The 14,748-nt window shown below is 37.5% G+C and overlaps 1 long non-coding RNA gene across 1 annotated transcript; it reads right to left on the bottom strand.

Annotated features, from left to right (window-relative positions):
- Positions 1 to 1,498: 1,498 nt before the first annotated feature.
- LOC131411699 (uncharacterized) lies at positions 1,499 to 8,238 on the bottom strand. Its single transcript, XR_009221637.1, has 3 exons — positions 8,133 to 8,238; positions 2,311 to 2,348; positions 1,499 to 1,538 (listed from the first exon to the last, which is right to left on the bottom strand). It is a non-coding gene; the product is annotated as an uncharacterized LOC131411699 (long non-coding RNA).
- Positions 8,239 to 14,748: the final 6,510 nt, after the last annotated feature.

The raw sequence follows: 14,748 nt of genomic DNA, 5'->3' as shown, positions 1-14,748 counted from the left end.
TCTTTTGAAATACCAGAGAAACAAATTGTCATCTAATACAACTAATTGGATAAGAATTTATGTTAAATTTACAAAATGCATGCTAAGAGATTTAAAAAATCTGGCCACATTTGCATGTATTTTTCCTCTTACACAGTTTATTGTAATAGGAACTAGAAATAAATGTTTCTATAAAATGAGTAAGTGATGCATTAAGACCTGGTTCTAAGTGATGGAGAGATATTTTAAAAGAAAACAAAATATATCTTGTCAAATAAAAATATGTTTAGACTATAATTTTAAAAGCTACATGAAGTGGCAGGTTTTCATAGTTTGATAATTTCCTTTGTAATTTTCTACTAAGGAATAAGACCACTTTTGAGTTTGACCAAATAAGAAATGAAGTGAAAATTTTATTGAAAATGTTACTAGACTATAACATTCATTTTTAAAAAAAAATATCTTCTGAAAACTATGACCCTATACTTCAAAAGTGAGCTTCCCACAGTCATTCTTAATCTTTTGCTGCTTTCAATGAGCTTTATCGTTAATTTGTTAACAAATATCTTCTAAATACCTATTGTTATCAAGTTAATGTGCTAGGATGTAAGAACTCTAAGAATACACAAAAATTCAAAGAATTTTCTACAACGATTGAGACAAGATCCCAGTGCACATATTTGGATCACAAAGTCAATTTGGGAGACCCATTTTAAGGCCACACCATAACCAGATGTCAATGAAGGGCAGTCAATGAGTAAAGTACAATTTCCCCATTAATCAATGATGTATCCAGAATATAAGATGCTATTTATAATCACATATCCATAGTTGCCATTGAAATGTTCAAAAATTGGAGATGGGATATTGAAGGGTAAAGTATAATAAAATAATTTTAATATTTTAAAGTCTTCGCTTGCGAAGCCCAGTGGGTGGGAATCATATGCTGTATGCAGAGCTTGGATCAAGTGTATAGGGAATTGTCTCCGTAGCCCCTGTTCTTCTACAGATGGCCCATTGTGGAGTGAGGAGCAAAGACCACCTTTCTGGCCAGTAGCCACGCTCCAGTCTAATGCCGTTAGAAGGCACTAACTCAGGCTTTACATAGCAGCCGATGGCCAAATAATCCAAGTGTAATTAAGAGTCATGCTCATAAAACAAAAAAAAAAAATCTCCACAGAGCGGTTTCCAGGAAGAAAGCTATCAGGCATCCACATGGGAGGCCAAATACAAAGGATATATGAGCCAAAAATGACTTGAGGAAGAAAAGGGACTTGGCTAAAGACAGAAGCACGAAGGAGGCAAGCTGGAAACTCACTGGCCCAAGAGCAATGGCTGCTCAGAGCTGATTAGCTCACCTGAAGGTGACAGGAAAGGAAAATAAGAAAAATCCCTGCCTTGGACCTGAAAAAAGAGAAATGCCCTAAGCTCATTAGCATTAGCCAAAAGGCTTTGTTCCCACACAAAATTAGAAGAGACAATTATGGAATAATGACCTTCTTTGGTAAACAGACTTAATGCCTGGATGTCGCTCTGGTGCCCCAGGTCCGCGATTTTACCTGTGGACAAAAGGGAACATTTGTATTGAAGTCTCTGACGTCAGCAAACGAGCTTGGCTGGACTTTCCCTAGGGGGCATGAGGAACTTACTGAAGCAATGAAAAATTATAAAGTGGTAAACCAGTTTTGACAGGAAAATCCTTGGAAAAAAAAAATCTTTCCTTCATCAGGGCAAGTTTCTATGGTTTAGGTTAGAAAAGAAACACGTCAAATGTGTACTCCAGGAAAATGATACTACCTGACTCTCTTTGTTGGGCAGGTTTGTTACTAAACACAGAAGGAAATCTCTTTTGGTTGACACATTTTTTTCTGGATTATCTCAATTTGACAGAAAACATGATCCCTTGATAAAATATTTATGCTGTAGGAGGTGGGGTAAATTTCCCTCTATTTAAGCAGAATTATTCTCTAAAATTACTTTCAGACTACCTGATTTCTGCCTGTTGAAGAGTAAGAGGGCATTATTTGGATAAACAGTCTTACAGAACAGAAGCCCACACAGAGCCTGAACTGTTTTGTGAAGAGTGCAGGATAGTAATATTTTGGGTCTTAAACTGCTGCTTTTAAATATCTAGAGAGTAATTAGTAAGGATGTACATAAAATAATTATTTTTTATCTAATAGTGTTTCAATCCAAAAAGCTAAACAAATTGGCACTACATATGGAACATGTGTTTGGGGTCGTCTGGCTTAAAATGTAGGCTATGTCTATGACATTCATGACATTTACGCTGCGGGGAGTGCCCTGGAAGATCTCAAAAATGTCACTTACCTCCAGAGCAGGTAAACGTGAGGCTCCATGAGATGCTTCTGTGGAGGGAGGAATCATACATAATAAAATACTGTATATAGGAAAAACAAACAGTGTAAACTCTAAACAAGCCACAATCACAGCTATTTTAAATCACAGGCAGTGATGTGTGACTTAGCTGCTCTTCATACGGGCAACTCCAGCATGAACGTCTGCAACTTTGTTTGGGTTTTAAACAATACTTAAAGAGTCCGAAGAAATCTTAGGGAGAGCATATATTTTAGAGCAACTGTAGAGATTTTTTTCAAAAGTATATTCAACGGAAATACAAGTTTCTCTGGTGCAGGTAGCTAGCTCCTTGTTTTTGTCTGACGGGTCAATAAAGGTATTTTCATGGAGGCAGTGAAATGTAGCAGTTAGAAAGATGATTATAAAGTAAAGTACATCCAGAACAAAATCCTAGTTTGGCCCGTACGTTACTTAATTTTTCTGAACTCCATTTTCTTCATTTAGGAAATGGAGGTAATAATCATAGAACCAAGGTCAAGAATTGTTACAAGTATGAAATGAGATGTTTGTTCTGTGCTTAGCACAGCATCCAGCATAGGATAATCATTTCCAAAATCATACAATAAAATAAAATAAATGACTCAATAAATCAGGAATGGCTTTCTATTTAGTGAACTGCTTCAGAGATTCGCAGTGACTGACATAGAGTAAAAGGTTTGTTTGTCAAGGAGAACTCGGTGAATACAAAGTCTTGTTACTCCATGAGGAGTAGGTTGCAGCAGCTGCTATTATTATAGGGACACCCAGAAACTCAGCTGAGTAGAGTTCCTGTATCTTCAGCCCTTGCCCTTTGTCTCCCTGGATTTCTCAAGGTGGTAAATGACGACGGTTCCATGCGACCTTCTTTTTCCTTTCTGTTGTTTTACCAGTTTGCTTTAGTGCCTCTTATATTACCTTGACAAGACCCAGTCCAACTTATATGAGAACTTTTTTATTTCTTCAAATCTCAAGGCCATTTCTGAATTATTAAAGTATGAGATAAATGAACCCCCTAAAATAGTATGAAAAGTCTCTTCTTCACTCATGTGATGAGGGTGGGGTTTGGAAATTAACTGACTTGGGAGGAGACAGAGGGAGTTACTGGGATGTAGGAGCTTGTAAATGCTTAAGGAGGTCATTATCTCTGAGAGAAGAAAGAAGGGGTATTTCTTGACTTAGCATCCTGGTGAATACCATGTGACATTGTATTTCTTCCAGTCAAGTGAGTTCTTCTAGATTAAGCCAAGATACTCCAGATGGCCATATATTTTCAGGAAAGGCAATAATTTGTGTGTAAAATATATATGATTTGGTATTTTGATGAAGAAAATTACTACTACTTGCTTTCTAGAACGATATAGTTTGATTTAAAGAAATTTGGCTTGTTGCCATGAAGACCATTATCTTTACCAGTCCCAGACCTTAAAACATCACCATTTAAGACAATTTTCAAGAAATTAGAGTAGAATGGGAGTATTACTATTGAGCAGAAATCATTTGGTTTACCAGAGGAATTCTTAAAATATCTAAATGAATTTCAGTACATTTTCCACTTTTTTATTTTTTTGAGAGATAAAGAGAAAAATCCATTTCTTAAGGCAATTTGACTGGGAAGACTGTCTTCATACATTGATGTGCTCGCCGTATGTATTTAACCTCATCAATAAAGTGAAAATTTCAATATATAACCTGAAAATCATTATTATGACCACAGCTGGTGAAGAGGGGTGGGAGGTAAAATCAAAAACAAAACTATGACCATTTTTGGATAAGTTAAGTTTCCACTCTGGAAGGAAAGATTGTGCCTCTATAAAATTTCAAATATTTGAACAAGCACTTCCACTGACTATAGCCAAAAGCAGAAAAATCTTTTATTTTTTCTTTTCAGCAATCAGAAGTCAGTTATATCACCTCACCCTACTCCCCAAAAAAAGCAGTACAGAATTTCTTTCGGAAGTTAATTCTGTTCAGTAATTTCAAATTTAGGTAGATTCATAGAGGAAAGAAATTCATAAACCTTCTTTCGCTGAGGTAAGTAACACCAATGATGCAGACTTTGGCAGATTGCCTAATTAACTTGAGGACAAAGAAAGAAAATACTGGGACATGAATTCAACCTGAAGGGTTTTAAATAATTCTCTTGTTCCTTGAAGAAAGCCTCCTTTCATCTGCAATGTGAGCCAGAGGAACTCTGATACTCTTTGCTTATCCCTACCTTTGTAAGTCAGAGCTTTCAGCACTTGTTGGATCAAAACAAAAAGTCAGAATCAGCTAGATGTCAAAGTTGGCATCTCATTGAAATTTACTTCTGAGCCATAAAATGGTTTATATTCTGTTTATTTTGTACAGTTTGGGCTTATTCACCCTCTTCCAAGAAGAAGGCATTTATTTTTGCATGAAAAATGAGAGGCATAATATTTGTGAAGATTTTTATAGTCAAATATGTGAAGGAAATACATTTCCAATACAAAAATAAGTTGTGTGGGGGAAAAAATGCTTTCGTGAGTTTTTGTGTATTTTTCTGTGAAGGAATTTCATAAGTTTTATCAAATTCTCAAAAGGTCCTGAGAGTAAAAATGTTATTGAACAACTGATCTGTAGGGAAACTATTCTGAATGGTTAAAAAAATCATATAAATGAGTAAATAAGCATAGGAAGTTTAGATTTTGAAGGGTATCAAGTATAGTTGTAATCAGAACATTTGAATTTGAAAATAGGTCCTTCATTAATCAGAGACACAGATCACCTAGATAAGTTATTAAAATGCAGATTCAGATGCAGTACATCTGGAGTGGAGCCTGAGATTCTGTATTTCTAACAAGCTTCCAGATGAAACCTGCTACTGCTCTGTCACACATTGAATGGCCAGGCCTAAGGCCAACAATAAATGCTGTGGAGAGCAAAGAAAAGGTTGCCCCATGTTTTATTTGACTTGCTAATTTATCTTGCTTTGCCACTTGGTAGACTTGTCCTCGTTACCTAGTTACCTATAACCTAGGGCAAGCGTCATTGTCTTACATCTGCATCATTGCCGTGGCCTACTAACTCTTCTCCCTGCCTTCTCTCTCTAGTCCCCAAATTATTAATATCATTATTGTTGTTATTACTATTATTCATGCTATCAGGTGCTCTTTTAAATACTTCCTAAGTATTGACTCATGAATCCCTCCTGCTGCCACATTGGTCATTTTCCAAACTATCATATTTCTCCCACTCTCCAAACCTTTTGGCAATTCCAATAGTTCTCCAAGAATGGATTCAGAGTTTTTTCCCCTGGACTCTCCGTTCACCATCATTGTTCCAGAGTCGGAACTTCTCAGGTGAGGCAAATCTCAACTTTGTGCCACTCTGTATTAAATGTAAACTCTAACCTACCATTATTTAACTAACAAACAGAGTCATCTTTTGATAATCTATACTCCAGAATGTTTTTTTGTCTTTTTGCTAGTTGATATTTAAGGCCTTTATAATTTTGATAATTCTCTGTGCGTGAGAGAGAGTACCAAGCATCAACATGTCTGTATTATTCAGAGTTTAAGAGTAGGTGTTAGTAATAAAAAGATTCTAAGAACTCTCAAGGGGAAAACAGGAGAGGGGTCTGCTAGGACCAAGGAAAAATTGGCAAGCGCACCCTAATTTTTCTCGTATATTGTAGTGTTACATTCATCCAATGTCTTCATTATTGATGCAGATGGTTATAATGTTAGGTTAGAATACCATAAAATTATGAGGAGGTGCAGTTTTCATGAGCTGTAGAATTCTTGGGGAAAAGTGTACATGTTCACAAATATTCATATCAGCACCATACATGAGAGCAAAAGGTGGTAATAACCCAGATGTCCATCAACTGAGTAAACAAAATGTAGTATAACCATACAATGAAATATTATTCAACTCTAAAAAACAATGCAATACTGATACGTACAACAACATGGATGAAAATTGAAAACATTATGCTAAGCAAAAAAGGCCGGACACAATAGGCCATATATTGTATGATGTCATTTATATGAGATACTCAAAATAGGCAAATCCATTGGGACAGAAAGCAGATTATTGGAGTTGAAGGCAGGGGGATTGAGGAGGAGAGTTCCCTTTTGAGATAATTAAATATTTCGGAACGAGATAGAAGTGATGTTTTCACTATACTGTAAATTTAATAAATGCCACTGAACTGTATATCTTAAAATGGTTAAAATGATGATTTTGTATTATGTGAATTTTACCTAAATCACACACCAAAAATACATGTTTGAGAGAGATTTGGGGTATTATGTTGTCTATTTCTCACTGGATTCATTGGTCTCATGAAGATACTAGAATCTCCCATAAGTACCAGCAGATTGGCCTTCTTCTCTTTAAAGTTACCACCAGGATTTTGAATGGCCAAAAGGACTACAAGGGAGCCCCTGATACAGACTCTCAGTTCCTCAGCGCTAATCTTGCCAATTGAAACCAACCTATGTGGAATTCTAGGCCCTTCATAATATGATTTATCATGACTTGACTCTGTTTAACATAGCTCCCCAAATTTAATCTCTGTTCCATGCAGATAAATTACCTTGGAATTCCATGAATTCATGAACATCATTTTCACCTCCATACCTTTCCTGACATTATTAACCCCAGCTGAAATACTCCATCCTCTCCACTAGACACACCCTATCCATTCTCTAAGTCCTAGGTAAAGTTACATCGGTATTTATCGCCACCCTTTTCTGAAAATCTTGTTTCATTTTGAACTGGTGAGGTATATCCAACCTTCATAGTTCCATCAAGTGTTGTCTGTGCTGGTCTTGTCTTCTCAACTTGTCCACAAGAATGGAGAATCAAGACCATCTGTGTTAGTCTGAGATAAGACTGTAGGCCACTGATCTCAAAATAATGTAGTTGTTTTTTTCAAGAAAGCTTTGCCCAGAACAGATAAACTATGACCTAATCAATAACTTCACAGCTTGCTTCAGGAACTTCCCACAGATCAATTTATAAAAGACACCTAGGAAACAGCTCACTTATTAACCATGGTTTACTTATCGAGACTCACCTCAAGACCTTCACTCTGCTGCGTCTGCTGTTCTAACCAATTACATTACAAATTGTACCCACTCCCATCCTTCCCCACCTTTAAAGATCTGCCTTAAATCACTTAAACTCAGACCCCAAAGCCCTATAAATATTCAAATTCTTATTTTCCCAATTCAGACGTTGCTGAGACTCTATCAAGATGGTGTTCTCCCTTAATGCAGTAAATCCTAACAGAGCTTTACTTTCGCTTGGTTAGCAGCTTTCCAGTGATAATTTGGAGGTGTTCAACATCCTAAAGTATGAACAGGGCTTCCTTATACTCTCACTTTACCCCGTGAATACAGAGGGATGCACTTTGTAGAGGAAGAAGAGCCGGAAGGCAGGGCTTGTGTGTGAAGTTCAAAAAAAAAAGAAAGCAAGCGATAGTCCTGGGTGTCATTTTGTAGAGAAATCCCATGATGTGAGCCATCATCGTGCAAACAGCATGTGTTATTAAGAGCTAAGGTCTGGGAAGAATCTAGTTGTAAGTCAGAGCTTCTCTTTTAATTACACACACAATTATTAGCCACCTCTGGGACATACGCTTTCAAATAGAAAAGTGTCTTCCCTGGAATTTTAAGGTAATTCTTCTTAAATTGGAGCATAGCTCTCTAAGGAAGCCAGGATTCATAGAAGACCTCCTGAAGTTGCAATGGAGAGGCACTTCTGGATTCTCTTCTGTCTTGTAGAAGTGCCTCTGGGGGTTGAAGTGATTGAACAATTACTCATACCTAGAATTCTGCAGAGTGAGTTCATCTCTCCATTAATATGCTGATAAGTGCCAATTACATTCTTGTGCATCAGTAGTGATAACCACATGGATTATTCATTACTTTATGACCTAAAAATTAAAGGAAGAATGAAGGTTTATAAATAAGGAAAATAATACTGTCTCGGAAACTAGTATATCTGGGGAACCAAAAATCCTACACTCAAACCCTGGATGGAAAAGCCCTTAATCATGCTATCGGAAAAACCTTGGAATTATTACTGGAGAGAAAATTATAAAGGATTCTGCATTACAATATTACAGCGGAAAAAGACCTTTTTAGGCAATAGGATAAATCCTAAACACAATTGCAGTAAGCAGAAGAGTGACAGTCCTCTCTGCACCTGCCCTTTGTCACATAGTATAGGCTATGGACTGAATGTTTATGTCCCCCTAAAATTCTTAAGTTGAAGTCCTAATGTGACGGTATATGGAGATGGGACAGTTGGAAAGTAATTATTCACAAGGGTAGAGTCCTCATGATGGGATTGGTGTCCTTATAAGAAAAGGAAGAGAGCTGGGCCTCTCTGCTCTCTCCACCATATGGGGGCACAGCAAAAGACAGCTGTCTATAAACCAGGAAGAGGGCCTTCACCCAAAACCCAATCATGCTGGCACTCTGATCTTGGACTTCCATCCTCCAGAACTGTGAGAAATAACTGGTTGTTATTTAAACCACCCAGTCTATGCAATTTTTGTTATAGCAGCAGGGTGTAATTAAGACGGTAGAGCAGTGGATACTGAAGGACATGTTGGGTGGGATTTTCCATCCATTTGTGGGATAGTGGGAAATACTCTCTATGGTATGGAGAGTATAGTATGCTATGAAAAGATACCAGAGGATCCTTACCTGGAAGTGAGATGACTGGATTATATTCCCTAAGTACTTTTTTCCATGGATCTTTCTGCCTACCCTTATGATCACACTTAATGTACTCTCATGTAGTTGCCTGTTTACTCCAACTTGATTGGAGTTATTTAAGAATAGGGACCTTCTTACACACTGCTGTATTCAAAGTACTCCACAAAGTGCCTGACACTCTACAGGTGTAAATCAAATCTGTCATATTTTTTGCATGAATGAATACAGCCTTAACTCATCATTGGCTTTACTTTTGCTTACTTCACAACCTTAGGATTTCAAAACATACTGGGACATATCAGAATTTCTAAAAGATTTTCTACCTACATTTTCTCTTTTCCAATTACTAATCATGCTGCCTAGAAATTCTCCCTGGAGGAGCTTCTTAAAATCTATCTTATTCCTAGGGCTCAAGGATAGTTGAGCTCTGTCAACCCAGTACTTTGCAAAAAATAGCAAAACTCTTCCTCTAGTAGTTGGTCATAAGTTAAATAATAAACAGATAATTAATAAAATAGAGAGATACAAATATACTTTAAAGAAAAAAAAAGTCTTCCAGGCCAATTAAATTATATTATAAGAGTGACTGAATATACTAACATATCTAGGAAAGACTATCTTGGCCAGAAGGAGTGTTGGTCTCATGGAAGATTAGCAGAAAGATAGAGAGACTATCTAGGTAGGGTCTGGGGGAGACCAAGTACCAATGTCAAGACCTTCTCTGGAAATGGAAAGAATATTCTTCATGCTACCTTAGCCAAAGACTGTGTTCTAAGATTCTATAATGCACATGATATTTCCATGAATCTAATACGGCTTCCCATGTAGGCCTTCCTACCGTGAGAAGCTAGTCCGGCCCGCATGAGTTCTGACTTCTCTGTAACTATCTTATTTCTCAGTACTTATTAATAAGTTCCTTATTTAGATATGTCTCCAAAACTTCTTATTGTGGTATCTCTGAAAGATAGAACTGTTCCCATATGACAATGAAATCAGGGTTCTGAGCCTGCAAATGGGAGGGCCACTCTGATCATCTCACTATGCCATCCAATTTTGAAGTTTTTTGCGTAGCCACTGTCTTCCTCAACACCATTACCCTCCTCAAACATTTTAACTCTTCCTTCCTCACCTTCTATGTTACAGAGGAAATAGAAACTACTAGATAAGACTCTTTCATCTTCTGTCATCTCTATTCCAAACCCATCAACTCAACTCACCTATGACTTCAACCAGGTTATGTTCTTTCTCTGCTTGTCTCTGTCTCTCTGGGCTGTCTTTTTGACTAGAGATATAGATAAAGATATAGATGATATAGATATAAGATACATATGTGTGTATGTGTGTGTGTGCATGTACGAATCATCTTTCTACTTCTTTAAAAGTACATTCTTCCACTGTGCTTTGAACTCCATTCCCTCTCTTTTACCTGACTCCTTCGTGTTGCCAACTTTTCATTCAACACACATTTATAAAATGCTTATTATATTCCAGATACTATTCAGCAGCACAAATTTGCTGTTTTCCTCATTACAACCTTTCAAAGTTGGTATTCCTACCTGAATTTTGCAGAGAAGAAAAGAGGTTAAGTACAATACAGATGGTAAGTGGCACAGCTGAGATTTGAAGCCAGGTTATTCTGACTCCAAATCTCTTTTTCTTATTTATTTATTTTTTGTATTGCTTCTTCCTTCCATTAGAATACAGGCTCTATGGGAGCTGGAATCTTGTCTCTATCATGATGCATTGTATCCTTAAATCCTCGAATAGTAACTGGCACATAGTATATATTCAATTAATAGTCGTTGAATAAACTCATGAATGAATAAATGAATTCTGCTTCTATTCTCATGGGTAGGAGCCTGAGGATCTGTTCCTTTGGCCCCTTTGTTCAGGAGAGTCTGATGTTCCCACCCTTTCTCTCACCGTGTAAATGCCTTATGATTCTTCCTTTATCCTCAGAATTCATTAACTTGGCCAAAATACGGCTTCCTGTTTTTCATTCATAGGTTTCCTCTTGGCTTATTTCCAATTATTTCTCTCAAAATTATTCTTTCTTGCAAGACTCTGGCTATTGCTGGAACATCCTGTACAGAAGGCTGGAGGGGAGCAATTTGGTGTACTCATCAGCCTCTACATGACCTTGTTGTTTAAAACACCCTCAGGCTAAATCTAATTTATAATTTGCCTCATGGGCACATAATACCCCAGTTTCCTATATTCACTAACTTGCTGTGGCTCAAACCAAAGTCCATAGAGCTTACAGAAGCTCTATGTTCAACTCATTTCCCTCCCAGATTCTTCTAAGCAAACAGCTTATATTTTAGATGATAGAAATAACTGGTAGGTATGCTTTCTCCTTAAGCCTCCCTGCTCTACTACTGAGAGCTGTTGAGCAATTTTTCCACAGGACTATTTTTTACCTCTTCCTTACCCTTCTCTGACCATAGTTCTCATAACACTAATCAATAGATTGTTCAATATGCTTTTGGGGAAAATCTTTAAAGCTGCTAGAAGTCTGCACTTGCACCTTGTCTCTTATCGTGCTCTTTCTTAGGGGTCATATTCGTGGAATGGTAGAGCAGCTTTAAGTTTTTGATCTACAGCAGTTTGCTCCATGGAATTTGGTGCCCTGTCCCCACCTGCTTCGCCGTTGTCCTTCTATATTTTATCTAATAGCAAATCTAAACTGTAAAAAAGTTATTTTTTTAATACAGATTCCCAGGGCCTACCCTTGAAGATTCTAATTGCAGGTCTGAAGTTGCATCTGCAAATGTACATTTTTAAAGCTTCCTAGGTGATTCTGATGCATGCCTAGTCTTAGCAACACCATGCTACCAAGATGAGTATTCTTTATAGACAATGAGCAAAAAGAATGGGTCTGTTATTGCTGTTTCAGCTAGAAAGTAAATTATTATAGAGGTAGAGACTTGGCTTTATTTATCTTCATTTCCAACACATTGTTTGTGAAGTAATAGTTAAAATGTCTCATCAGATCTTTCATGGATTTCCCAAGGCCCAGGTTTCTGTATAAATAAAGAGCAAAGCTGGAAGTTAAAGTGTTAAGTCAGTTTTCACCAAAACATAAGTGAAGTAGAGGAAGGGAAAGCAGATTCTGCCCCTGGAGATTTGAAAGGACTTAAATGTTAGCACTAACATATTGAACCTAATTCTCAGCTTCAGAGGTAGTCAGGGCAATCACCCAAGAGATCAATGCCGGTCTGCCCTGGGGACATATGCATTCCCGCCTTTCTTATTCCAGACCCCAAACCTCATTCCTGACCAACTGCCCAAGACGGAGAATAGCTGTTGTTGTTTTTTTCTTCTTCTTTTACTTGGAAAAATTCATTTAGGACATAACATCATAATTCTCCACTCCCACTCGTTTTTCTTCTTTTTGTGAAAATCAATAACCTATAGGACTGGATTTTATGAAGGCTGAAGCAGTTAGGAGAAAATAAAGGAATGAATCTTTTGGCTTACCATATTTCACACACCCACCTGCTTACTGCCTTTGTGCCAGCCAGAAGAGACTAAGGGGACACCTAGGTGCGGTGCCATGTGTCTGAGCAGTGCGCGTGACTGGGTGGAAAGGAAGCACATCCACCAGACAGAGAGAGAGGGAGACAGAGACACAGAGAGAAAGAGAGAGACACACACACACACACACACACGCACACATACACACACACAGAAAAAGAGAGATAAGAAGGGAGCTACATGAACTCAGGTGCCTAAGTTCAGTTATAATGCTTGTACCATGAATAGAAGCCCACCATTAAATACACGTTGACCAACTGACTGCCAGCTGACTGACTTAATAAATGAACACAGAAATGTATATTTAGCATAAAATGAGGGGATTCAAGTTGGGAAGATATTAGAAACACACCGGAAGTCTCTAAATTTCATGTTAATGGTTAATAGAGGTAGAGAAATTCTACCTCTGTGATCATAGGGTGTCATGATCAAAACAGTATTCAAGGGTGCTTAGCCTGACAGTTGTGCAGGATGTATTAGAGTAGGAAATAATAATTACAAGCACTCCCATTTGGAGACTAGAATCGTGCTTTAGGCATGTTATGAAGGTCAGCCCTGGGAGAAGGACAGTGTAATGGAGAGAAGGGGAAAGTCAGAGGTGTTATGTCAGAAAAAAGAAAAGAGAGGATTTAAGAAAAGAGTAGACTTTGGGGTGAAAGACAAAGAATAATCCTGGGGGAAGATATTTTCCTGTAATTCAAGAAGTTTTCTCTTCTGGGATAAATTTTCCATATGGTTAATCCCTACCTTCTCTGGATTTTCACTGTAATTGTATATGCTTTTTGTGAAGTTTGCATTGTGGGATTTATTGCTATTTGTCTGCTTTTTTCTTTCTTTGTATTGAATCATTAGCTTCTTTGGAAAAAATATCTACTGCCAAGCAAGGAGGAACCAGTGCACTGTGGGTTCCAGGTACGAGTTCAGGGACTCTGGGATAGTTGTCAATGAGAGACAAGACTTGCCTAGTGTCAAGTGTTTTAAAAAGGGAAAGCCAAAAGACAAGTTCCAATGGTAAAGCAGGACTTAGTACTAAGCATCATGATTCAATAGAAGAACCACCTTGAGAGTCAAGGCACAAAGGTATGAGGCCAGAGGGCAGAAATCAGAGACAAGTACTAAGCATCATGATTCAATAGAAGAACCACCTTGAGAGTCAAGGCACAAAGGTATGAGGCCAGAGGGCAGAAATCAGAGACACAATGACTACATGATAGAAAGTCTAGACTAGTAATAAGGATAATAATGATGATGATGATGATATTATTTGAGTGTTTACTGTGTGCCAAAACCATCTTAAATGCTTTAACTTGTTAATCCTTACACCAACAGTAAAAGAAATATACTGTATTCAAAATTAGAAAGGCTAAGTAATAAATTTTATTTTACCACTGTGTTTATCACCTCTCTCTCCTTATGCCCATTAAAGTTACAATAAATACACTTAAAAATATGTATTATCTCAGGAATGCAACCAGGGGCAAAACCTGGTGCATTTTTTTTCAATGATGGGAAGAGGTTGGAGAAATGAATACTGACTTAGTTGAACAGAAAAAGTTATAATCTAAGTGGCTACCTAACCTCAGAAATCTCTCCCTTCCCCGATGGCGATAGAATTTTCTATAAATGATGGTGACACCTTGGGTGGGGAAATGACACAGAGTTGGCCCAGGTAAAAAGGAAACACCTTCTGTCCTACTCCCTGCCCCTTCTCTTCTCCAAGCCCCTGTCCAACTTTCTGGTACTCTTAAGCTGCTCCCGGAATCTCCACTGCAGCCCCCACTCTGAATCACTGACATATTCATAGTTTGACAAAAGTGCAAAGTTCTAGTCTTTTACAGATCTGATTAACTTAGGTCAATGGAAATGATTATTTATAAGAGACCTTTAGATATTACTCCTCACATACTTATAACGTTGCACATTTTGACACGACCTTCAGTATCAAAGAATAAAGCAGAAGCTTCAAGTCCAAAGAATACTCAGTGTATAATAGGAATAAAAACACTGGACTATGTTGTCATGCAATTAAGATGACAATAATAGCAATAATCTGAAGGTACAATATTAAGTATGAAAGTTAGTGAACGTGGATAGAAGCTGCTAGGTATTCATTTCCCCCAATCACAGGTCTAGGGTCCTCAAGGTAGAATGTTTTTGAAGGGTCAGACATTGCATCATA

Source organism: Diceros bicornis, chromosome 12 (assembly GCF_020826845.1).
Source record: "Diceros bicornis minor isolate mBicDic1 chromosome 12, mDicBic1.mat.cur, whole genome shotgun sequence".
NCBI classification, from domain to species: Eukaryota; Metazoa; Chordata; class Mammalia; order Perissodactyla; family Rhinocerotidae; genus Diceros; species Diceros bicornis.
Note: the sequence above shows the minus strand (reverse complement) of the source record. Positions and strands in the feature narration are given on the sequence as shown.